This window comes from Suricata suricatta, chromosome X (assembly GCF_006229205.1).
Source record: "Suricata suricatta isolate VVHF042 chromosome X, meerkat_22Aug2017_6uvM2_HiC, whole genome shotgun sequence".
Lineage (NCBI taxonomy): Eukaryota > Metazoa > Chordata > Mammalia > Carnivora > Herpestidae > Suricata > Suricata suricatta.
In genome coordinates this window covers 37,827,714-37,853,579 of record NC_043717.1, presented here as the reverse complement: position 1 = coordinate 37,853,579, position 25,866 = coordinate 37,827,714, and the positions used below count along the sequence as shown (strand labels likewise).

The window sequence follows — 25,866 nt, the reverse complement described above, 5'->3', positions numbered from 1 at the left end:
TGCTCAACAGGGGCAGAGGTGTGTGTGGGGTAGGGGGGGGAGTGGCGGGTGTCCAGTGATTCAGCTACATGTGATAGATGACCAAGTGACTTCTTCCTTGGGGTCCGCACATCAGTGGAAGACACCCAACACTGGTGGTGGCTGACTTGATCAAACTCTGGCTCCCCGAACTGGTAACTGTCACTTTAATATTGCTTACTGATTAAACTCAGAAAAATGCAGCTAAAAATTTTTTTTTTGCCAGAAACTTGTGTGAACTTGACTCCCTATTCCCACCCCCCCCTTGTTCTTATTCGTTTTGTAACAGGAATGAAATGCGGTTAACTCTTTAGAAAACTTTCGCAGGAAGAGCGCCTCGTGTGATCTGGAACAAAGACATTTTATAATCAGATTTATCAAGCTGTGAAGAGGGAGTTTCAGCAAACGGAAGCAGCAGCATTCTGTCACCAGGAAATACTGCTTCATCCAGAATTGGTAAGTGAAAAGTGGCATTGCTCCCTAATAGATGTCATATGGTGTACGTGGGAATTGTAAAATTGTTCACAGACCCCTAAGAACTGTGTTGAACTGGAGACCACATAAACAGAGGGAGGAATTCTTGAAAGAAGTAGCCAAGGAATATACCATAAAGTCTGAGAAGAAGCCGGGTTATTAACCAAGATGACGAGCTGTGCTTTACCAGTTTAGACAAATACATGGAATATAACCGATTGGCTTCCCCCTCCTCCTTTTTCTTTTTGGGGGGATAAACAAACAAAACGGGCACTGATAGTCCGTGGGTATAGATTTCCATTTAGTCTGAATACTCTATCCTACCTCTCCCTCTACCCAAGGATAGAATTCTACAAAATGAAAGTTGAAGTAATGCATTGGAAACATTTCCTACCGGTTGTGAGGGGCCAGTTAAGCTGATAATCGATTTTTTTTTACATTTGTGTCATGAGTTTTAAGATTGTTCTATTTGATTACACTTAGTACAGCCAAAGGGTGGGTATTGTCTGTATGGCCCATCATGTTGGGAGAGACTGTGGCTAGCAGTTCTTCCTGGCGTGTGCATGTGTCTGTCTGTCTGTCTTTCTGTGAAACAAATTCAGTATTCTGAGCTGCCCTTGTGTTTAAAAGGTTCAGAAAAATACAATAAAGCTTGGCATACCCATATTATATACAATAGGTTCTTATTTGTAAACTGTACAAAACCACACTTTTGTATCAGGCATTTTATAGTGTCTGATTTCTTGACTTGGCTCTTGAAGAATGATTGTGCTGGAAAAGTGGACTAGAATAAGAAAATAGAATTAGAATGGAGGGTGTCTACCAGATCTTACTAGTTTCTTATTGGTCAGTAGAAGCAATCATGTGATGTCTACTTATAGAATCAGACAGGGTGGGGGGATGTGATTTAACTGCTAGCAATGATATAGGTAGTTTTGGTGATGCTCCTTTATGAACGTGACTATATAGAATGAAAGCTGTTATTGACAGAGTAATTAAGTTGGGGTTCTATAAGCTATAATGTTAATTTCTTTTTTAAGTACCTTAAGCCAAATTGAAAGTCGAATCTGCATGTCTGACTTTTGCTTCCCATTCCGTTACTGCATTTTTCTCCAGCCTCTCTAAGGTTGGAGGGGAGGGAGGTGAATCTGGAGGGATCTGGTTTTTGTTTGTTTGTTTGTTTGTTGTTTTCTTACACGCTTTGAGAACTTGTAAAGTCCATTTTGCTCAGACTAAGAGTTCTCAAAATTCTTGCATCAGGATTAATTTTCAAAGAAAGAAATAAAAAGCAAGGTGAACATGGCCATTAGGGGCAGCTCCTCTGGCAAACCAGATTGGTGATCCAATGAAGGTGTGGCTGAAGGAGGGAAAAACATCCCTTGTTTCCCTGAAGCCGCTGAATGTATAGGTTTGAGATATTTACAGGTAACTTCTAGCCAGTTGTTAGCTTGTGTTCAGTGATTCCTAGTTACCTTGACCTTTGTATTTCATGTAAATAACCTCAGTGAAACATGATGATTTCATAATCTGGGGACTGCCTTGCTTAATGAGAAAAAAAGCCTCTAATTTTTACGTTTTACTCTTCCACTTAGAAGCCGTTGTTTTGAATGATAAAAATACAATAGAAGCGGGTTGAGACAGTAAATGCCAGAAAGTATATTCCAGAAGAATTGCTTTAGCTCTTCATGTTTTTAATTCTTGCTGCTCTTTTGTTATCAACTTACTAATTTTTAGAAATACATGTAGGATAAATGCCATTAACATAGCTCTGAATTTTCCCCTGCAGTTATCAGAGTAGTAATAGTTTTGTATGCTCTGAAAAGACATTAATGGGGTTCACCTGGGTTTGGTGGGGCATATAAAACGACAGACCGAAGGGACGCAGGTCAAGTGACAGACCTCAAAATCATTTCTTGCAAATAGTATTTGGTGCTTGCATATTCAGGGATATAAACATGTTCCCTTTGGGCTTGTTTCTTAAGTTTTTGGTGTGGTTTTGGTTTGTCCAATAGCATTTTTTGAGGTTTAGTATATGGGGTGTGTGTATATATTGAAGGGGGAGCTTTAATTTCTGAGCAAGACAAGTGGCTGTTTGTTAGAAACTAGATAAGCCGCCTGGTGTTGTTCCTATGACAACTGAGGGGTTGGGTGTTGAAATGTAGCTTTAAGTTCTCGGTTTGGAAATGTCATTCAGACCTCCTACTATAGTCTCATTGAGTAGGAGGATAATGAGAAGGGGGAAAAACGATGAAGCAACGTAGGTATCTCCGTTGATTTCATGTCTTCCTGACTCGCCTTTGTGTCCCGATCGCCTTGGGAGTGGTAAACACAGGTTTCGAACAAAGCAATACCTCAGTGTAAAAATCAATGGAGGGGGGTCCGAAAAGTTGGGGAAGAGAAATACCAACATATGGGGGTAATAAAGAAGCGGGAAGAAGTCGGCTTCCATAGGTTTGTGCAAATCCTTTCTCCAGTGCTGACCAGCAGCGAGAACATCTTGAACCAGTTATAGCACAGCTAGCTCTTCAAGAGCTGCAGATCATTCCCGAAAATGCAACGTGGAGAAGCATTCCTTTGGTGGCAGGATCCTTTAACCACTCTGGCATAACATTTGTTCATCTCCTCTAGGCTGACTACGGAGAACACTGTATTCTTTTAAGGCCCATGCTTTCAAGTCCATGATTGCCCTTTGATAGCTTGTCTGTTTCCTGTGGGAAAAGAAGGCTGTACCCTGAAAATAGTGGTAAAACCTAAGTATTTCATCCCGTAGTGAAAAATTACTTTAAGACCTGCTGTTTGTAGAAGTGCCTTGATTGACCAGGTCTCTGATGGTGCGCTGTGTTGGGGGGGGGCGTGGTTTTGATACTATTTGGCATAGATTAATTATACAGTCATGGATTTTCCATGCCTAAAGGGCTTCCTATTTTCGACTCCTAAGTGGTTTTGACTATTTGGTCATTAACCCTGTCCGGAAGCTAGAGAGGAAGAAGAAACTTCCATGGGCTTTGGCCCTTGTTTAATAAATAGATCCACCATCTCTTCTGAAATCCAGAAAGCTCTGAAAACCCAGAGATTTTCATGTAAAAAGCTTGGTAGTAAATCCTAACCTGAACTGAGGGGAGGCTATTTATATATAGTCTTTATTTATCCCAGTTAGTACAAGCATTGGTATGTTTTATTGTAGAAATAGTGATGTGTTTGATTATTGTGTGTTATACCAGGCCCCCAACCCCCCTGGAAGTTTTTTTATAGGTAGAGTAGTCCCCCTATTATCGTTATCAAATCATCATCCTAATGATCGGAGTGTCTGATAAAGGTTGGCGGACTGCTATTTACCAATACACATTGAGCTCCTATGATCCACAGCGGTGTCTAGGCCCATTGGGGTATAGAATGCTTTACCTATATTAACTGATTTAATCCTCACAAAAACTGAATATCACCAATATGTCAGGCCCTGTTTTACGTGGGGAAACTGATGCACACAATGGGGGAGTGATTTGCCCAAAGCGACCCAGCCAGAAAGTGTGTAGTAGGAGCCAAGGTTTGAAGACAGGCAGTCTCCACACACTCTGCCCTCCAGGAACCCACTTAGGTATGACAGGCCCAGGAACTGAGTCAGAGGGGCGGGTCAGCTATTTCCCTGATTCCTAGTCCCCTTGTGCCTAGGTGTCCTCAGAAGCTGATGACCTCACCACCGTGGTCACCGGTCAGGGGCCTGCAGTGGAATGCTTCTACCGGGTTCTTCTGGGTGGGGGCGGGGGAGTTCTGGGCTTCCCAGCATTGATCTCCCATCAGCAGGCTTTCTTCGCCTTAAAAAATGAAGACCCACAGAAGAACTCTTTCCTCGGCCCCAAGGAAATGATCTTGAGTAACAGGGAACAGACTTTTCATAGACATTTTCTGGGTCCCTGTGCCTGCAGGAGGCCTGGGCTCTGTGGAGGGCATGGGTCACCTCGGAGGAGACGAGCACCCTGGGGTGGGAGCCACATTGGGACAAAGCAAGGGCCCTTGGGGGCGGGGAATTCGGGAAGCCTGTGGAACCTGAGCTGCATGACCCTGAATGCACAAAAGGATACTTTTTTAAAAGTTTATTTATTTATTTTGAAAGAGCCTGTGAACCCGAGTAGGGGAGGGGGAGAGGGCACAAGGAGCCCTATGAGGGGCTCAACCTCAGAACTCCCGAACCGTAAGATCATGACCTGAGCCGAAATGAAAGTCTGTTGCTTAACTGACCGAGTCACCCCAGGTGCCCCACAAATAGATAATTGTAACAGTACTTTTCAAAAAAGTGTATATGGCATCTCTCCAATACCTGTGTATTTCTAGGGCTATAAAGATTCCTTCCAAACTAATAGCAACTTCTCCATTCCACTTCCCGAATTCTCTATCCCTCTACTCTGCCTCATTTTTCTTCTTAGCCCACTTGTCTCTGTCTGATGTATTACTTATGTATTCCTTTTCCAGTTCAATTACCAGCAGGCATATTTTTGAACTAATTTCAGGGTCCCTAATTTATTTTCTCTTTGAGCTCCATTTTCAAACTTGTTCCCTCCCATCAATTTCAGGCTGCTATCAGAAATGAATTTTTTTTTCTGCCCATTGGATTTTTCTTACATATTAGTTATCATTTTTATATTCACAGCCACGAGAATTTCTTAAACAGTTTTGATTGTGCAATCAGTATTTGGAGAACTGATGTCTTCATTCAGGAGAGGAAACTAGCCAAATTTGAATATAATCACTGAGTGTTTTTAAAATCAAGCATATTTTAAATGACTAAGGAGGATATGCAAGGTAAAAGACTTCCATATTTTGTGAACTGCCTTCAATTTAGATAGGGAACTGGAGAACTAAACAAAAATCTTATTTCACTGAAAACATGGAAACCCATCTACCTGGAACCAGTATTTATTTTTTTGGAAAAACTAAGAAAATTTTCAATATAAAACAATTCTACAAAATTACATGAAGGAATGTAAGTGATTAGGGGCTCTTGAGTGGCTCATTCAGTTAAGCATCTGACTCTTGGTTTTGACTCTGATCACTATCTCACAGTTTGTGAGTTCAAGCCCCACATCGGGCTCTGCCCTGATGGTGCAGAGCCTGCTTGGGATTCTCTCTCACTCTTTCTCTGCCCCTCCCTCTGCTTGATTTCTCTGTCCCCTCTGTCTCTGTCTCTCTCTCTCCCTCAAAATAAATAAATAAACTTAAAAACAATAAAAGAATGTAAGTGGTCAAATCTTGGACATTTCCTGGGTCAAGTTCCTACGTTCTCAACTGTTACCTATTGCCTTTCTATCCTACATTGATTCTAGTTTATGCATTCCAAAATATTTAAGATAATCTAAAACATGAAATGAAAAATAGATGTATATTATTAACTGTTAATAATGTGGCCCTCTAAATAGCTCATTAGAACATTTACATAGTTGATTTTTTTTCTTTAATTCTTCAAGGAACAGATTAGATGCATATAAAAATGGATTCAATATGCTTTTTTTATAAGTCCATATAGTATTTGGGACATTTTGTTTCTGTTAGTTATATTTGAACAGGAAAGAGTTTCTCAGTGCTTTTGATGATAAAGTAAGACCTTGCTTAAAAACAGAGTGTAACTGCTTATGTTAAGGTAGAAGGTGGAGTCCTTCATAGGAAGGTAAGGTTTTATTTTAAAGGATCTTCTTTTTCCGCCTTGGAAGATTTTAATTCTCCATAAGCACCTGCTCCACTAAAAACCCACTGCTGGTGGTAGCATTGGAAGCATGCTTTCTTGTCCCATCGCTCTTAAAAATATATGGATAAAGGCTTTTTAAACGCAAGCCCATCGGTTCCTCTCCATGAGGATTCCTGTGACATCTACATTAAGTGAGACCGAAGTCCTTAAAATTGAGTGAAACTGAGTTGAGGTTGTACGGGCGCAGCAAAACTTTCCAGGGCGCTTTCAGAGTTCTAATTACCTGGGGGAAAAACTCTCCAAACCTCCAGGCATTTTCTAGTCAGTATCACGTCTGTGGCCGTGGTTCCCACGACCCTAGGAAGGTGCCCGTTCACTGCACCCATCGAAGTCTTTGCTTCCCCCCACGAGGTCTAGCCTTTGGAAACAAACCGACCTCTGCTTTCAGCTCAGGCTGCCCCTTGCTAGCTGAGTAAATGACTTCACGTATTTCCCAAAGCCCTAGAGAGCGGAGTGTCAGGACTGACCGGTTCATAGGGCTGTTGCAGGAAATGAGAGAACACGTGTAAAGCACATGCTGTGATCACTGGAATAATGGCACCTTGACCCACTTGAGTTCCCGTCCCAGGTCTTTCCGGGAACAGGCTTCAGTTCAGCCACAAACCCTGCGCATCCATTCTAAGCTCTGTCTTTCTTTTTCACGTCACATTCAGGAACACAGGGAGGAGGATGGTGGCAGTCACTTACGGCACACTTGCCACCATGTTCTCGCTGTCACAACAGTGCACTGTTATAAGTGCTCTGCCTGCAATGACCATATGAATCCCCCCAACAACCCGTTGGTGTGATTATTGGGCCCATTTCATAGATGAGGGCACTAAGGCACAGGGGTGAAGGAACAGGGTGGGGCCGTTCACTCGGGAAGCTGTGGAACCAGAATGGAAATCCAGATAGGCTGTGGCCGGTGTAGATGGCAAGTCCTTCTGGCAGGAAAGCAGAATAAAAGTTGACTGAACCTGAAACTCTCAGAAATGGTCTTCTCATTTCTATTCTGCAAAGTGTCACGTCCTCCAGGCCCAGCCCTCTCAATATTGAAATACACAGTTGACTTTTTCTGCTTCTGACTTCACAGATCAACAGGAGCAATTTTAGTCATTTGTGTTTTATGAGTTTAAATTAGGCCACGAAAGGCCAGGAGGGGAATTCCTTGTTTTCATTTGATCTTATGCACTAACAAATTTACTCATCCAACTTCCCCTATTTTTTTTCTCGAGTATTTTCACTTGAAAGTGGGGGTGGGAGAGAGAAGTGTGTGAGCAGGTCCCAGGGATGCATTGTCATGTCCTCTATCTGGTGTAGAACAAATCCCTAGAAAAGTAAGATGAGTAAGAATCCATAATGACTGATGTTTTTCTCCTTCATCTCCATCTAGTTCTGGGAGCTCACTTTCTGGAAGGGCAAAACACTCTGAGCAAAGAACTGCAGGCAATGGTGTGCCTAAAAAGCCTGCGTTTGGATGAGGGCTTCATTTTCAGAGCATGGGGGAGGGGTTTCCCATTGAGCGTTTCCTCCTCTTTCAAATGTGGGTTGAGAATTTGACTTGGAAGTTGAGAGCAAGCTGCCCTAGCTGATGGGCTTAGGGTGCTTCGAAATCTCTGGGCACCTGGGTGGCTCAGTCGGTGGGAACGTCTGACTTCAGCTCAGGTCACAATCTCACGGTTCATGGGTTAGAGCCCTACATCGGGCTCTCCACTTTCTCCATTGTCATTTACAGCAATTTACAGCTGTAATTTACAGCAAATTACAGTCATTTACAGCTGCTTGAGATTCTCTCTCTGGTCCCGTGCTCGCTCGCTCTCTCTCTCTCTCTCTCTCTCTCTCTGCCTCTGCTCCTACCCCACTTGTGAGCTCTCCATCTCCCCTTTAAAAAAATAAATAAATTTAAAAAAAGAGAGAAATCTCTTTAAAACGTCTGGCCTTAGACTGAACCTGCCCATGGGAGGATATAATAATCTTCCTTCCTTCCTCCTTCCTTCCTTCCTTCCTTCTTCCTTCCCTCCCTCCCTACTTTCCCCCCTTCCCTCCCTCCCTTCCTCCTTCCTCTATCCATATTCTTACACAACGCATTCAACGCCTACCTGCAGACAGATGAAAGAAAGGACAGCGTGAGGGTCCATTAGGGGAAGGCAACCCACTCTTTGCTCCTTTCTCCTCAGTGACTCCATCTTTTATTTGATCCTTTGCCATTTTGGTGACAAGGCACATTTCACAGGCTGACATTCATAAAAGTCTTTAAGCATCTTCCTTTGGCAGCTAGACTTCTTTTTTTAAAGTAAGGGAAAGAAAAGGCTTGTGACAGGAAAATAATGCAGAGAAAGGTCTTTCTTTCTGCTCTTTTTTGATGGTGGTGGAGGAAAGGCCCCCTGGTAGAGAATGTTTGCAGAACATTCAGAGACTGCAAAGATGTCTTGGAAGAGATTTTTTTAAGTGGAATGTAAGTGAATTTGGTTGGGGGGGGGGAATCCAGCTCTGCCCTCGATTGAATTTATTGTGAGATTTTGAAAACCTCTTTAAGTGGGGATGGGAACGATAGGGGTACCCACTCACACTTGGAGATTTTTCACCTGGGTGGCCTTTGACCCGGGTTTTGGAAACAAAAACAGGTAACCAACCATTCAAGTTCTTTGTCCGGCACAAACCATGTGCGTTTTCTGGGAGAGTGTCGACCACAGTAGCCAAGGTAAAGCCGTTCCTTCTACACGTAAGGGATCTATTCTCTCTCCTGCCTGAATTCTCTTAATGCCTGGGGGAAATGTTCACCCTCCGATAACTTCCACCTACCCGGCCCGTTTACAGAAACGTGTTGCACACCTACCACATGCCAGATGGTGTTTTGGGTCTGGGAATATGACCGGGAACAAGATCCCTGCCCGCGTGGCAGCGGGGAGGCTGACAGGGATGGAGCACGTACGTGCCAGGTGGCAGTAGGTACTTAGGGAGAAAAATACATCCAGGGCAGACAGGTGAGCATGCGAGAGGTCCAGAGGACGACAGCTTATCCGGGGCCCTTGGGAGAGGCCTCTCTGCCATTGTGATACTTCGCTCAGAGACTTCCCCACGGGCATGTGGAGGAAGGGGTGGCAGGCACAGAGCACAAAAACCACGCCAGTGGAGTCAGAAGCAAGCTTGGTATGTCCATGAGTTAGGAAAGAGGCCAGTGCTGGGGCTTCTGGGGGGGGGTGGCTCAGTCACTTAAGTCTCCAACCCTTGATTTCAGCTGATGATCTCATGGTTCGTGAGTTCGAGCCCCACGTCGGGCTCTGCGCTGACAGTGTAGAGCATGCTTGTGATTTTCTCTCGCCCTCCCTCTCTCTCTGCCCCCACCCCGCCTGTGCTCTCTCTCAAAATAAGCAAATAAACTTAAAAAAATTTTTTGAGAAAAGAGAGGCCAGTGTGGAACAGTACGCAAGGGGAAAGGGCAGGTAACAGATGAGGTCTGGGAGGTAGTGAATATCAGGTCTCCTAGGACCCTCCTGGCCATAGAAGCTTCTGGAAGGTAGGAGACGATAACGAGAGGGAAGGAGGATGGTGTTTTGAGAGTATGGGTGATGTTGTGTAGGGATCAGAGAGACCAGCCCATGGTGCCTCTTAACTGGAGCGTGTTCACGTTACGCTACTGTAGGGCTTTCTTTGGATAAAACGCTACTTTTTTGTCGTTTAAATTATACGAAAACCTTGGGAGGAGGAAAGAGAGAGACCGAGAGAGAAAGACGAGCTGTATACCCCCTTAGCCGCTAAGGAGCCAAAAGTGGGTGATTCCTCCTGTCACACTGATTCTGCAGGGAGGTGTGGGCTCCTCAGGAGTCCGGCACTGGGATGTTTCCCTTCCGTTTCTGGCTGCCAAAACTTCGCTGTCCGAGGTGCATGTCGTTGCTGGCTTGGACCCCCGTGAAACAGTTGAGATCGGGAACTTTGATGGTTTCCATGTGCCTCCAGGTTAAACATTCCGGGTTTTCTTTTTTGTAGCCCTGAGTTTTGTGTCCCCTGAGTTGAGAGATGGCCTCATAATTCTGTCCGAAGATCTGCTGGATGCAAGTTAGAAAGCTGTGTTCCACAATACTTACTCTACAACCAGGGGCAGAAAGGGACCGTGGGAAAGCCAAAGCCATCGCTCCTTTGGGATGAATGCAAGTGTGTCTATTTACTCTCTTTGAAATAACTGCGTTAAAGACATTTTGTTTTTGCCATTTCTTATAGATAGAGTCGATTGCTGTAAATGGATTGCAGCCCCTTGTTGTCCTCTGCTCTGCATCCTGTATTAAAAGTCCTCCCTTTTATGCAAGGTACGTACAGTCTCTGTCATCTGGGACATTTCTTGTTAACGGACGTGGCAATCAGCGAGGACAGATGTAAAATGTGTATGCGCGTCATTTTATCGACATGGGACCACGCAGCCGGGTCTAACCACTTAAACAGCATCGCAGGGGCTTGAGTGCTGTTTGCATGTCTTGTCCACGTTTCTCTTCCTTCACCCCACTTGAGACCTGATGCCTAATTCTTACCAACCTCGCCTGACTTTCCACTAGTTAGTTATGCATTTGGGTTAGCGCCCCTGTTCTTTGAGCCAGGGACCCACCTGCAGAAAAGAGTTAACCGGCTTTGTCATTTATAGTTGAGTTCAACTGGACCGGATTTCCTCACTGCCTCTGGCTGAAACTGACTGAGAGTTTGAGAGTTTCACTTGTGGGTTGAAGAAATTAGTACTTGGGGAACATAGAGTGTTTGCTGGCTGAGGGCCTGGTTTGCTCCTGTCCACCCTCCCCTGAGGTAGGAACTCTGGACTGGGAGAAAAGGGAGCTGAGGGTTGCCACTTCTTGTGGGAGGTGAGAGAGAAGGGTGTAGAAGTAGATAATGAAGGATGTAGGAGACCCCCAGGGTACCTGCAAATTTCTGGTCTTTTAAAAAAGTTGTTTTAAATATTTATTTATTTTTGAAAGAGAAGTGGGAGAGCATGAGCAGGGGAGGGGCAGAGACAGAGGAAGAGACACAGAATCCAAAGCATGCTCTAGGTTCCAAGCTGTCTGCACAGAGCCCGACACAGGGTTCAAACCCATGAACCTTGAGATCATGACCTGAGCCAAAATCAGGCACTTAACCAACTAAGTCCCCCAGGTGCCTCTAAATTTCTGGTCTTAAGTCCAGGTGACTTCAAACTGGGGGTCCATTCCTGCTTAGCTGCTGAGAAATGGGGGTATGTGTGTTACTGATTTATCAAGGAATTCAGGAATGGGAGTTCAAGACCCTATCTCCGCCAAATCCCCCTGCATACATCCCGCAACTGAATCTGCTTTCTAGGTGAAAGATCAAGAGCTATATATGAAGGTTGGTTTTCGAGCAGCCTCTGACATCTAGTTTGGAGGACAACACATGTGTCACTCATGAAGCGGTGTGTCCTCTTTGGTCCTTTTTCTAAAGCTGGTCACGTCTGCTGGTCTCCTGGGGCTTGAGCCGTTTTGCCCCCTGCATCCCGGGATTTCCCCCTTGCCTTCCCCTGTGCCTGTGCTCTGAGACCTCCTTTGACTGGAGTCTATTCTGGAACGAACTGTGTGGTGGCCGGGCACTGCAAAATGAGTCAGTTCCTGCAGTTTGGTTACAAGTTCTCAAAAAGTATTTCAGAATGTGGATGTGGTCAGCAGAGTCATTTTCCAGGCATCTAAAAGGAAACCCACATCAACTGTAACAATTGAGCTGTGAGCCGATGGCCCTACACGGCAGAACTGGGCCTGCTTTTCCTCAAAGGAAAGCCTTAGAGCTGCCCTCAAACTAGTCTCCTCTGTAGATGTTAAAGGAGACATCATCTTCGTGCTGGCAGATGTGTAGCCGTAACTGATCGCACAAACAGTGAGAAAGAGGTTTGGCCTTCGTCTCTGTTTGACTGTGGCCACAAGTTTGACGTGAGAGATTCCCCTCGTAAAATGGAATCTTAAGGGATTAGAATACAGTGAGCACAGAGCGTGAACATGATGCTCTGAGGGAGAATTCAGATGGTTTTGGTACCCCTGGAATGCGTGGACATACGATTGTTTTGTTTGCTGACGGAGTTCTGAGCCTCTGTAAAAATAATCGCACCCTTTTCTCGCTTTGAAAACAATTTCAGGTTTGTCCTAACGTGTGGACAATATTTTAGTTCAGCATGAGGGCCCCGTGAATTACGTAAAATGTTGACCGAGTTCCTAGCTATCTGTGTTGCACCACCCAATAAAACCAATGGAGTTTTCAGTAATGAAGAAACAACCTAGAAAAAATGGGCAAATGGTTTGAACACTTTACCAAAGAAGAGAGACACATGACAGACGCACATATGAAAAGATGCTCACCGTCAGTAGTCATTAGGGGAATGCAAATTGAAATGCCAGTCGTCTACCACACACCTATTCAAATGGCTCCAATGGAAAAGGCTGATCAAGTGGCAGCAAGTTTGTAGATGTTGTGGAACTCTCCTCATACATGTAGGTGGAAGTGTAAAATGGCACATTTTAAAACACCATTGGCAAAGTCTTACAGTGTTAAGGACACGCCTACCGTATGGTCCAGCTATTCTGCTCCTAGAGAAGAGCATGCCTGTGTCTCTACAGAGATTTGTACTTGGGTGTTTATGGCCGTTTTATAAGTAACAGCTAAAAACTGGAACCAACCCTGATGTCCGTCGACAGGTGAATAGATCAGCAAATTGTGGTGTATCCGTACGATGGCTACTATGCAAGACTGAAATGAAGGGAGTTATTAATGGAGTCAGCAACGTAGAGGACCCCTAATGCCAGAAGCCAGGCAGAAGAGAGGGCACACTGCATGATTCAATTTGTGTAAAATTCTAGAACATGCCGGAGAAATTCATAATGACAGCAGATTCCTGGTTGCTTGGGGAGTACAAGAAGGCACAGGGAAATTTTGGGGCTGGTGGATAGTTTCACTATGTTGCTGTCAAAACTTAATCAAATCGTATACTTTAAATAGGTGCGGTTTATGGCGTGTTAGTTATTCCTCCGTTAAAAACAACTTTAAAAACTTAGCAATCACTATTCTAGTAAGCATTTAAAAATGCTCTTCGTTGACAAAATAAAGACTTGGCCTCTCAGGAAAAAAATACCTGATGAAGGTTCAATTTGGGGGGGGTTATATCTATAACCTTCTAATAACAGATGAGAAACTGAAGTTAAACGGAACATAATAGATGTGATAGGTTTAGTTCCTCCTCTTCCCAAGGGATTGAAACAAATGAATCCAGACTGATCTTGTCCAGTGCTGTGGGGCCAGCTACCTGTCTGGTGTATAAACATTGGTACTTAAACACAACTCCTTTAGCACTCGCCAGATGATGGGGGGGGGTGCTAAAGCCTCTGCAGTGGGGTTCAAATATGCAAAGATGAAAATCCCCCCTTCAGATTCTCCCACTGTAAGAGAAGCAAGTCTATGCACACAGCCCATGAACATTGATAAAATCTTTTCGGAAACCTCATTTTGTGTGATCATCTCAACAATCCCATTAGCAAGAGGATCGGTATTCCCCTCATTTGCTTGGGGAACACACCGCGACCCAGGGAAGCCAAGCTGTTTGCCTGGATCTCAGGGCCTCCAACCTCTTGAGAGGTCACCAGTTTTCCTACCGTACCTTGTGGCTTCCCCAAATTCATGTCCTTGGGTATTTGGCCAGGATTCTTCGCTCATTGATCTGCCAGGCAGTTACTAGAGTCTCCTCTGTTTGTATATATGAGCTGCTCACGGCAATGGTCTTTAATCCTGTTTCCCGATCTGTAAAAAGGTAGTATTAACAACCGCAGGCTTCACGAGAATGTTGTAAGGGTCAAGGACTCGTGAAAGATCCGCGGTAGCCCATAAACATCATATACGCAGCGGGTATGGATATTTACGATGTGATTTTCCCTATCAGGCTTGATTACTGATGGCGCGATACTGAATGAGCCACTTTGTAAAACCAACCGGTAGACAAAAGAGCTTAATTTCATTGGTTCTATTGTAGTTTCCATCAAGATCACCCAGTGTCATAATAAAATGAAATCTTGTGCCCTGAATTATTGTAAACTCTTCTTTAAAAGATACTAAATGGTCCTGGAGTGCCTGGGTGGCTCAGGCGGTTAAGCATCTGACCCTAGATTTCGGCCCAGGTCATGATCTCCTGATGTATGGGATTGAGCCCTACACTGGGGACTAACAGTCCTTAGTTGGGTCCTGGAAACTGAAACCGGTGGTTTGAAAAGACACTGAAGAGCTGAAGGCGGGAACCATTAGAATTTACTTAGCTAAGAAGGTTGGCCCATCCATACTTGGCACCTTTTTCCTTCTTGGCTATGTTGACTGACGTTTCTCTTTGCTCTTTATCACATTCAGTGGCCCTCCTTTACTGTCCCTCTTCCTTTCTGATGGGTCTCTGGCCAACCAAACTTCTCCCCAGCTTATGCAATGAACAATGTGGGGGCCACTGTAGCCGATTTTATTCCCTACGATGGCATTTCACAAAACATGTTTTCAGAACACAGGGAAAAACTTCTCTGGTTGAAGAAGTTCAGGAAACACTGGGGTGAACAACATTCAATTAACTTTCTTTACTGCAGGACTTCTCAGAACCTTTTATGTTTGTATTGAAACTTCAGGAGGAGCATATGGTACTTCTGTAACATTTCCCAAATTTAATAGATTCATAGAACTGTTGTATGTATGTGTGTGTGTGTGTGTGTGCGCGCGTGTGCGCGAGCGGACTCCTCTCTTGGTTTAATACTCCAAAGTTGAATGCATGTGGAAAATGCTGTTTTGTACCTTGTTATCTGATATGTTGGTAAAATGATAATTTTCCTACGAGTTTTCTGTCTGTCCATCCTGGTACATCGAAAACAAACCACGACTTGTTTTCTTGACTAGATCTCGAGAGTTCCAGTTTCTAAACTTTTTATTCATGGTTTTGAAACCCATTCAGGTTTATTTTAATCTTAGAAAATCAAGAGATGTAATCATCTGAGAGTGCAGAGATGGTAAGGTCTTGCCCAAGGATGAAAGTCAATGGAAGGAATTTCTCTTTCTTTGTTCTACTTTATTTTGTTTTTGTTTTTCATCAAATCATCTAGATTCTGGGGTCCAATAGCTGTCCCATGGGCATGTTAACTGTTACAGAGCACAGCGGTAGGATGAATTTGACCTCTCAGCATGCAAAGAATTACACTGCATGGATATATATTTTTTAACAGTTTGTTCTCCAGACCACATAAAGTTCAATAATCAGGATAGGAGTTAAAAGAGAGCTAACGTCAGAATGATGAATCATAATTGTCGGGAGGGATTCAAATAATTTCAACGCTGTTGTCTGCGGGCTAGGACTGGGAAGCAGGAGAGTGAGTGTGGGGCTAGGGACATTGAGTTTTGAAGTTGGACATTCGATGAGTTGGGATCGTTCCTGGCTTGTCAAGCCCATAGGATGTGTGGGCAACCCACACGCTGCATATGCCGGGAAAGTTCAGTCTTGTGGCTTGGATCGGTCATCAAGCTCTGAGGTTCGCTGTTCTTCTAGCATTGACGACTTCCATCTAGTGTGTTCTCATTAGAAGATGAGGGTTCACCTTTCATTTTCAAGTTTTTTTTAAATAAATTTGAATTTTTTTGTGTGTTTTGAGAGAGAGAGTGTGTGTGTGTGCATGCATACAAGCGGAGGAGGAGCAGAGAGAGAGGGAGGAGAGAATCCCAATCAGTGCTCATAGCACAGAGCCTGATGTGGGGCCCGAACTCACGAACTGTGAGATCATGACCTGAGTCCAAATCAAGAGTCAGACACTTAACTGACTGAGCGACCCAGGCACCGGTTTCTAGCCTCTTACGCCTTGCCATTTTCTGTAACGAGAGGGTTTTGCTATTCCTTGTTGACTGAAAATCACTACTATAGTACATCACCACTCACACCCCCCAGATTACTACCCCCCGCCGCCATGCACATGCACATACACACACAACACTCTCTCCTGTCCTTCTTAGCCAGTCCTTTCAAGGCTGTATTATCCTTTAGTGCCAAGTATCTCTCCTGACCGCTTTCTCCACTCATAGAAAGAGGAACCAGATTTCCCCTCTGTTACTAACCATGAATATAAACACCAGTTTTGTTTCTGTTATTTCCCCTTTCAACCTAGCGATAAGGTCGGCCACTGCGTCTCCCCCACCTTGCACAGGAAGAAAGACTTCCTTCCTTCATCTCTTGCCTTTAGCACAGGACTGTGAATAATTTTCCCTTTCTCTTGGACTCCAGATGCTCACCTTTATTAACTTTTTTTTTTTAACTCTCGAAGGTTATTGCTCCTGTATCCTTCCTCTCCCAACTTTTGGTTTTCTTGATCTTATACCCTTCCTCTTCTACCTAGTTTAACAGGACAGCCCATGAAGCCTTGATGAGTACCTAGGTGCCATAGTTGGGTGGCGGGCTTCTCTGACACCCCTTTTCTTCTCGGCTGTATTGACCTCCATCTCTCCTCGTTCTTTTTTGTTTTCCTTTAAAAAAAAAAACGATGGGGCGCCTGGGTGGCTCAGTTGGTTGAGCCTCTGACTTCGGCTCAGGTCAGATCACACGTTCATGGGTTCGAGCCCCGCATCAGGCTCTGTGCTGACAGCTAGCTCAGAACCTGGAGCCTGCATCTCCTCTCTCTGCCCCTCCCCCTCTCATGCTCTGCCTCTCTCTGTATCAAAATAAATAAAACATTAAAAAAAATTTAAAAAACCCGTTGATTTACTTATTTTGAGAGAGCATGTGTACAAGTGAGCAGGGGAGGGGCAGAGAGAGAGGGAGAGAATCCCAAGCAGGCTCTGTACTTGGCACTTGTCAGTACAGAGTCTGATGTGGGGCTTGATTCCACGAACCATGAGATGATGACTTGAGCCAAAATCAGAAGTTGGGACGCTCAGCCCCACAACCTTGGGATCATTGACCATAGCCAAAATCAAGAGACTGACTTAATCAACTGAGCCACCCAGGCACCCCTACTTGTGGTGTCTTCATTACCAGTTGAAGTGGTCACACATCCACTGCGTGGCAATCACTCTGGAAGCAAATATTGATGTGCAGGTTGGGACTTGATAAGGCTGTCTTTCTTCCCATTCTCTAGAAGTTTAAAAATACCCAATTCTGCCCCTTTGCCTTATTTAACACACATCAGAACAGTCTTTCTTTATAAATCTCAATCAACTTTCCTGTTTTTTCTTTGTTACATAGTAGACTAATCTATGTTATCACCGTGTTTGTCTTGGTGAATATCTTGTGGGTATTGTAACCACCAAGTCATCAGATAGCATCAGCAAGCATGGTATATACATGTAGCCCTCCTCATTTCAAACCGTTATTATTAGCCCCTTCAAACCTTCACATGTATCCGTTAGCTGTCTTCCCTTTTCCTTTGTGGTATGAGTCATTTACCCAAACCAAATAATTTGAAAAATCAGCATACTACCATAGACCTTGTGGTAATGGAAGTCCAACGCTACTTCTGGTAGAGATCTTTGATTTTGGGACGAGGCTTCATTTGATTACAATGTAGCTCATTTTGTAACCATCACAAGCAAAAGAAATGGGATATTCCTTTTGACCTTTTCCTTCTTCTCTTCTCTTCCCTCCTCCACTGTTACTTGTTCAGCTGTCCCAATTGTTTTCATGTCATTGAAGTAGATCTCGCTTACTTATCGTATGGAATGAAGGTGTTTAGGCGAGCCTTCCAGAAGGCCCAGGACTCTTCTGTCCCTGCAAGAGATTATATAGGAACATGCACTCAGAAACTGTGCTGTCACTAGCCTGCAGTTCTGTTAGGAAAATATACTCCTTTACAAATAGCGCACTCCTATAAATGCCCACAAATCTTCCAGAAAGGTACCATAAAACTAAGATGGGAAGCTTGTATTGTTTAAGGTTAAAGATATATAAGAATTTGCCTGAAATAGAGGTCCCCCTCACTAATTTTTTGGTTTATTTCATTTTATTGTCTTTTATAAATTAAAAAAATTTTTTTAATGTTTATTCATTTTTGAGACAGAGAGACAGAGCGTGAGTGGAGGAGGGGCAGAGAGAGAGGGAGACAAAGAATCTGAAGCAGGCTCCAGGGTCTGAGCGGAGAGCACAGAGCCTGACGCGGGGCTCGACCCGTGAACTGTGAGATCATGACCTGAGCCGAAGTCGGACACTTAACCAACTGAGCCACCCAGGTGCCCCTATTTCATTTTATTTTTTAAAAAGATTTTATGTTTGCATAATCTCTACACCCAGCGGAGGGCTTGAACTCAAAACCCCGAGATCAAGAGTAGCACACGCTGCTGACTGAGGTAGCCAGGCGCCCCTTGGTTTATTTTTCAATGTATATTCGTATAGGTGCCAAGCACTTCAGTCCGATTTCTTCAGCAAATATTTAGTAAGAGGTTACTGTCCTCTAGTGTGCTATACTAGCACCTGGCTAACCTCAAAAGAATAGGTCTCCATTCTTCCCCTGAAAGAGCTCCCGTTCTAAGAGAGAGACGCACTTCTCTCTTTTTTTTAAATTATTTTTCAGTGTTTATTTTTGAGAGACAGACAGACAGGCAGAGTGCGAGTAGGGAAGGGGCAGAGAGAGGGGGAGACACAGAATCCGAAGCAGACGCCAGGCTCCGAGCTGTCAGCACAGAGCCTGATGTGGGGCTCGAACCCATGAACCGTGAGATCATGACCTGAGCCGAAGTCGGACGCTCAACCAACTGAGCCCCCCAGGCGCCCCTAGGGAGACACACTTGTAAGCAATAATTGGAGAGTGATGTGGCTTGTGTTTCTGGTTGAGACACAGACTGAGTGCTCTGGAACCTGGCCCTCGGTAGTAGGTAGCTAACTTTCCAGAAGACTCTAAGAAGGCCCCCTAGAATCGTAGAAGAGTCTCTCTGAGCTGCAGCCCAGCAGAGGAAGAAGAGCAGCTGGCCCGCAGTTTTGCAAAGGCCAGATATTTGCCCCCCTTCATTCTGCCTGAGCTGAGTGAAATTTGACGGGAAGGGTGACAAAGACCAAACGAAGAATTTTGCGCCGCGAGCACATTCAGTGACAAAAGGAGTTTTGTACCACGACCAGAGCAGAGGCACAGTGGAGATCTAATTATGAATGAAACCTGCAGTACTTAGGGGGATGTGATATTGACACATTTTGAAAGACCCCAGTAAGAATGGAAAAGGAGTAAGGGGTAGGGGTTCATTGTGATGAAGTAAAAGTCTAAGTCACGGAATCTTGGCAGAATTGCCTGCTTTGTTATTTATAGGTTCAGAAAAATCACCTTGTTTTTGGTATTCTTACTCTTTTTTATTTACCATTGATAGAATACAAATGACCTTTCTTCGTCAGTGATAACGTTCGTTCCTGTAGATGCCCATGGCTGGCATAGTCTGAAGTGAATTGAGGGGTTTCTTTCAGAGAAGTGGAGAGTGACACACGGAGATGTTTGCCCATGGACAAACGTTCAATTAATTTCTGGAACTTGTCCATAAAAAGGCCTTTCCTTAAGTGAAAACCATCCGTTTGCTCCGAGTGTTTTTAATGAGTCAAATGATTCATGTTTTCATCCAGCGATTGTGTAAAAAAAATTTGGTTTTTGTTGGGACGGATGAAAGGCATGCGTCTAAATTGCTAAACAGTATTTTTAAGAAACTAGTCTGAGTCTGTCTTTATGGGCTCTGAGTGGTTTTGCCTTTAGAAGGTTGTTTTAGGATCTCGTGCCAACCGCACCCCTTCCCAGGCCTGTTCAGACTAGAATGATCTGGCAGGCGAGGTCCTTTAAAAAAAAAATGTCTCGAGTAGGAGCGTCTCAGAAAATGTTCACCTCGGGCTTCAAGTGACCATCAGCTGGTGTAAATGTTTTTGGTCCGTCTGGTCACAGGATCTCAGGTATGCAGGGTTTCGACGGGCAGCAATCACGTGCTGGTCATGGTGAGACCCTGGCTCACATAACTCAGCGTAACCCCAAAGGAATCCAAGTCCACAAGAATGTACTTGAATTAGTCACCTGTATTTAAAAGGTTGGGTTTTATTTTTTTTTCCTCTGACATAGTTTCATCCCATGGTGCATGGTGTGTATATGTGTGTGCATTTCTTCCCTGGGCTATCGAGTTCATAAGCCTTTCTGTTCTCAACCACACAGGAGGCTGTTTGCTAGTTGTTTTTGTTTTTTTGTAAGCAACTTTATAGAGGGATAATTGATCTACAAAGAACTATATGTATTTTATGTATGCAATTTGATGAGTTTGGGCGTGGGCAAATACCCATATGCAACACCTCCTTTTCCTTGTGTCCGTGTGTGTGTTAAGAACACTTAACATGATATCTAACCCATGGGAGACCGTTTTTGTTCACTTCTAAAGTAAACTCTGACTTTGTTAGAATAGCGTTCTGGGGTGCGGCTGTCAGATGCAAAAATATATTTGTATTTAGTTTCTGAAAGCTGCTGGGACATGAGCTAAAATATGTGAAATCTCATGGGTGGGAGATGGAGGAGACATCTAGAATCAAACTTGACCTTTTTTTTTTTTTAATTTTTGATATAGAGAGAAACAGAGCATGAGCAGGGGAGGGTCAGAGAGAGAGGGAGACACAGAATCCGAAGACAGACTCCAGGCTCTGAAGTAGCTGTCAGCACAGAGCCCGATGTGGGACTCGAACCCACAACCTTAAGATCATGACCTGAGCCAAAGTTGGACGCTTAACTGACTGAGCCACCCAGGTGCCCCAGACTTGACCATTTTGACTTGGGAAAGTTAACATTCTATTCATCCCTCTTCATTGACTTCCACATACAGTGCCTGGGGTCAACATTTCTTTCCAAAAACTAGAACTTTTAAAGTCAGCGGACCTGTTTTGGAGACAGAGGCAAATAGGATTGTCCCAATAAACCCTAAAAAAGACAGGGTAAGGCTACTCTTCTTTAGTGGAATGACCCACAACACCGTGTTTCGTGGAACTTTGGTGAGTATGCCATTTTGTGTCTGTCATCTTAGCTTGAAACATCAGTGGGGGTCTTTACTTCTTGATTTGGTTTATAGGTCACCCCTGTTCTATTCTGGAGGGTGAGCTCTTCAAATTCTAGGTTAACATTTTCAACAGCAGGTGGCGGGCTTCACTGCTAATCAGTCTTCTCCCTTTAAACTCTCTTTCCCATTCTGTACACCTCAAATAAATGGTCTTTAGCCCAAATGGACAGAAATGTTTTTAGTTGTTGTCTTTATTTGGTTTGCACCATGAATGAGACTTGAGCAGCAAGTACCTTGGTTACAGTTGTGTCACCCGTCCCTGGGGCTTAGCTGGCTTCTTGTTAGATAATGGGATTATATAATGTGACATTTTTATTTGGATCCGATTCCTTTTCTTTGACTTTTACTTATAAACTTTGAAAATGGTTTTTTAAAAATTTTTATCTAAAAATTTTGACGGGGGAGGTGCCTGAGTGGCTCAGGCAGTTAAGCTTCCGACTTCGGCTCAGGTCATGATCTCACGGTTTGTGGGTTCGAGCCCCGTGTCGGGCTCTGTGCTGACAGCTCGGATCCTGGAGTCTGCTTTGGATTCTATGTCTCCTTCTCTCTCTGCCCCTCCCTTGCTCGTGCTCTGTCTCTGTCTCTCTCTTTCTCTTTCAAAACTAAACATTAAAAAGATTAAAATAAACTAATTTTTTTATCTTAGAGATTGAGTGCGTGCTCGAGTAGGGGAGAGGGGCAGAGGGAGAGAGAGAATCTTAGGCAGGCTCCACGCTGAGTGCGGACCCTGACCCGGGGCTCATTCCCCAAACCCTGAGATCATGAACTGAAATCAAGAGTCAAATGCTCAACTGACTGAGCCACCCAGGTGCCCCTAAACGTTGAAAATGTATTGTTGGTTAATAGTCTATGCTCTAATATATTCCTTAGATATTTTGTTCTATATTTTAATCAACTTGAAAAATGTGTCCCTGGTTGACACTAATCTATAGCATAGTCTTTAATAAAATCTTACTTAGTTTTCCCTTTTGGTATTACCTTGGTAAGTTTAAAAAGAGACGGAAAAGACCATCTTAACGTCATAGTTCTTTAAATTTAGGAACATTTGGCGGATAAGCAGGGCAAGCTTGAACAATTTAAAAATACCATTCTAATTTAAATATAAACCAAAACTTATAAAAGATAATCCTTTGAATTTGGGCATTAAAACTAACCAAACTGAACCCTTGCTTCACTGTAATTGTCAGTTATTCATAAAAGTAGAGTTATGAACATTTAGTTTTAGTGGTTTATGAAATATAATTTGGCGTGTTCTATAAAATGCTTTGTTTTACATTGAGGATGAGATCCAGCCAAACCTGCACGAACAGTCTTTTTTCCCCCCCACTTTGGTATGTATGCCCAGGCTTTCAGGCAGTGCCAAAATGTACTTCGTAGAGTTTGTATTAATGTGAAAAAGAAAAAAAAGAAACAATCAAACGAAAACCCCCTTCACCTTATGAATTTTACCCTCCTCCTTTAAGAGTGAACCACCTGGTGAAACCCTATTATTATAACTTGGCAAGTAGCTTCTCTCTTAAAATTAGACATCTGTGATTAAATAGTTAAATCATTCTCTTGAAATGTATATATTTAGAGCTCCCAGAACGTTGGTCATCTTTTCTACCAGCTAACACAGATTTTTAAAGGCACTTTTCCTGGCAACGAATATTTCAGTGTCATTCTGTGGTCTAGCTATGTGTCCAGTCGGATTGTGATTTAAAGTTCTGAGTATAGGCTTTCTTCCAATTGATGGTCACTTTCCTTTGTCTTTTCAAAGTGACAGCCCGAGCATTTTAAATTCTTAAGAGGGTAGGATTCTATGTAATCTTAAAAGTCAGAAATAATCATTGGCCACAGTGGCCATGTCTTCTCGAAGACACCAGGCTTTTTCCTGCTTCAGGGCCTTTGTTCCGACTCTTGCCTCTCTCTGCGGCGAACTTTCTCACCCCAGATCTGTGACAGGTTTCTCTTCTTCTTCCTCCTTCTCCTCCTCCTCACTCAATTCTGAGTGTGGCGACTCTAGTCAGTGTCACATTTCCCGTGCCCAGCAGAAAGTACGGAGAAGGCACTCAGTAGGCATTTCTGGAGTGAATGAATGACTGAATCCATGAAGAGGACATCTAGCCTCAAAGTTTTTGTCTCCCTACATCGCATTGGGGAAGAAAGCTTGGTACTGACGTGCTGGCGAGCTGCTGCTTTGAATACTTTGTGACATCTCTTTTTTATTTTTTTGCATTTTCTTGGGTGTGTTAGACATTTGGTAGAAATAATGTTACCATCCTCAATTTATAGTGGGGCAATATAACTTCTTTCCTGTCATTTATCTTACCTATGTGCATGATTGCATTTTTGTTTGCTTTTTGTCACTTTCACTTGGGTAATCGAGCAGGGATGCACATCGAGGGACAAAAAGCAAACAAAAGTGCTCCGAGGCCATAATAAAACATTGGGTTGGGGTGTTTATTTATGTGTTTGCCCACTTCTTTGTTTCTCATATGATAACCCATTACTGTAGACCCGTGCTAGGTAATCAGTTGTAGATTTTCTCATAGTCATGTGCCCAGAAAGGCCGGGTTTTTCATCTCTTGTTTGCTAATGGATCTCTAGCAACTGAGAGAGTATCTGGGACTTGATTCAATATCATTCAGTCGATATACACTGAGTGAATAAATCCATTGATATCATTTCCCCATAAGTTTCCAGGATTGATGTTTTTCTCTTCTCTTCCACAGAGCTCCTCCCCAGAAAACTGCAGATCACCTAGCTGCTGGCGAATGTAGGTACCCTCAAGGGCTCAGTAGCCAGTGTAGATCCTGTCTTTTGGAATCAGTAGCTACATCTGGCTACTGGGTCTCTGATGGCATCTTCTGGCATCCGTGACAGTGTCCTGAGCAAGTTTGCTGTGCTGTCCTTCATAATTTAAGTGTTACCTTGATTTACATACACACACTCACATAGAGTTAAGTTCCGGAGTGGTACATCTTCCATTATTAGCTGGCATGTGAATTGATTTCAGCACCACAAGAAGGAGGAATCCATAGACTGTTTTTCTTTTTCTTTCCTCTTTTCCCCATGTGGAAGGTGTCATCTGTCACAAAATCATTTGTGTACCTACTTAACTTACCTACCTATATATCTTATCCATCCACCCACCCTCCCATCCATCCACCCATCCACCCAACTACCCAACTACCCATCCATCCATCCATCTACCCACCCATCCACCCATCTGTCCTTCTATCCATCCATCCATCCATACATACACACGTCCCTACCTACATCCACCCACCCGTCCATCCACCTATTCATCTGTCTACCCACCCATCCATCCATCTTTGTCATCTCTAGACTTTTAAATGGCATTTTTCACAATTATGTGAATAAAAATGACAATTTTACAGTATGACAGTTTAAGGACATTTTACTTGTAGTTGATGAGTCCCAACAGTGCATTTTGACATGTCTTTTCAGTGAGGTAGATCTGATACATACTGGGAACTTGGAATGCAGCCGGCAGTTATGTTGAAATCATGCGTGGGGAGGACTTACAGGGCCAGCATCCAGGTCTGGGGCGTGAACCTGGCATACAATGTAGACATCTGTGTTTCTTGAGCAACAGCTACATTGTCTGCTGGGTTTCAGGCTACCTGGAAACATGTTCTTCATGGTTATACCCTCAGCGCTTCACTGGCAGGCTCTGGAATAACTGTTTCCCAAGAGGCAGAAACCTCTTTGGCATTGGGCAGTGGGCTTTGGCATTAGACAGTGTAGAGCAAGGGCCTCATGACGGCTGATCACCTTAGCAAGGAATTATTTTGCTCTGATTTCACCTAAGATGCTCTCCCACACCAGCCTAGGAAACTGAACGAACCAGAGAAAAGGTGGAATGCCATTCGTCCTACCTTCTGCCTCAACTCTCAAACAGCGATAACTTACGTGTTGTTATTAATTCGTATTTGGTTTCTGTTCGTAATTACTGTCACCAGGCATAGCACCTATGGGCCCGGTCACACTTCCCTGCTCATTTTGGCTTCTTGCCCACATGCAGGAACCCGGTTTAGTTTTGTTCTCCCTTTACCACAGCCTGGAAATTTCTGTAAGTGACTCTCAGTCTCACCGGATTCCAGATCTTTCACTCTGCCCCAACATTCAACCACATGATTTGCTCTCTAAACTAAACTCTGGAATTTACATAAACTAGACTTTTTTTTTTTACACCACGGTCCACCATCTCTTATGAAACCAGAAGAACAGCTTTATGGCATGACCAAGAACTTGTAAAGATAAGACACCAGTTTGCAAGAGAAAGGGAAGAAGGGAATGCAAAGAGCTTCTGGAAAACTTTTTACATTATGGTTTGTTTATCTGCTCCTGGTAAATAATGTAATCCTCTAAACATTAAAACAAAATCTAGCAATTTAAACCATTAAATCCTCAGTAAGAAAGGAATATAACTTTTTAAAGGAGAAGTTTATAAACTCTTGGTGATATGGAGAGTTTTAGTAAGAGATCATGTGTTTTTAATTAATATGAATTAACAGATTTAAAGTAGAACGTGAATGAGTAATAGTTGATTTTCATGATCATAATGTATTTTTGTCACCCCATGCTGAATTCAGGAAAAATAAAGCTAATGACTTGAAAGA

The 25,866-nt window shown here is 43.5% G+C and overlaps 1 long non-coding RNA gene across 1 annotated transcript; it reads left to right on the top strand.

Annotated features, from left to right (window-relative positions):
- Window positions 1–25,866, top strand: LOC115283662. The gene is made up of 4 exons (XR_003905047.1): window positions 1–173; window positions 308–474; window positions 10,427–10,512; window positions 23,953–25,866. It is a non-coding gene; the product is annotated as an uncharacterized LOC115283662 (long non-coding RNA).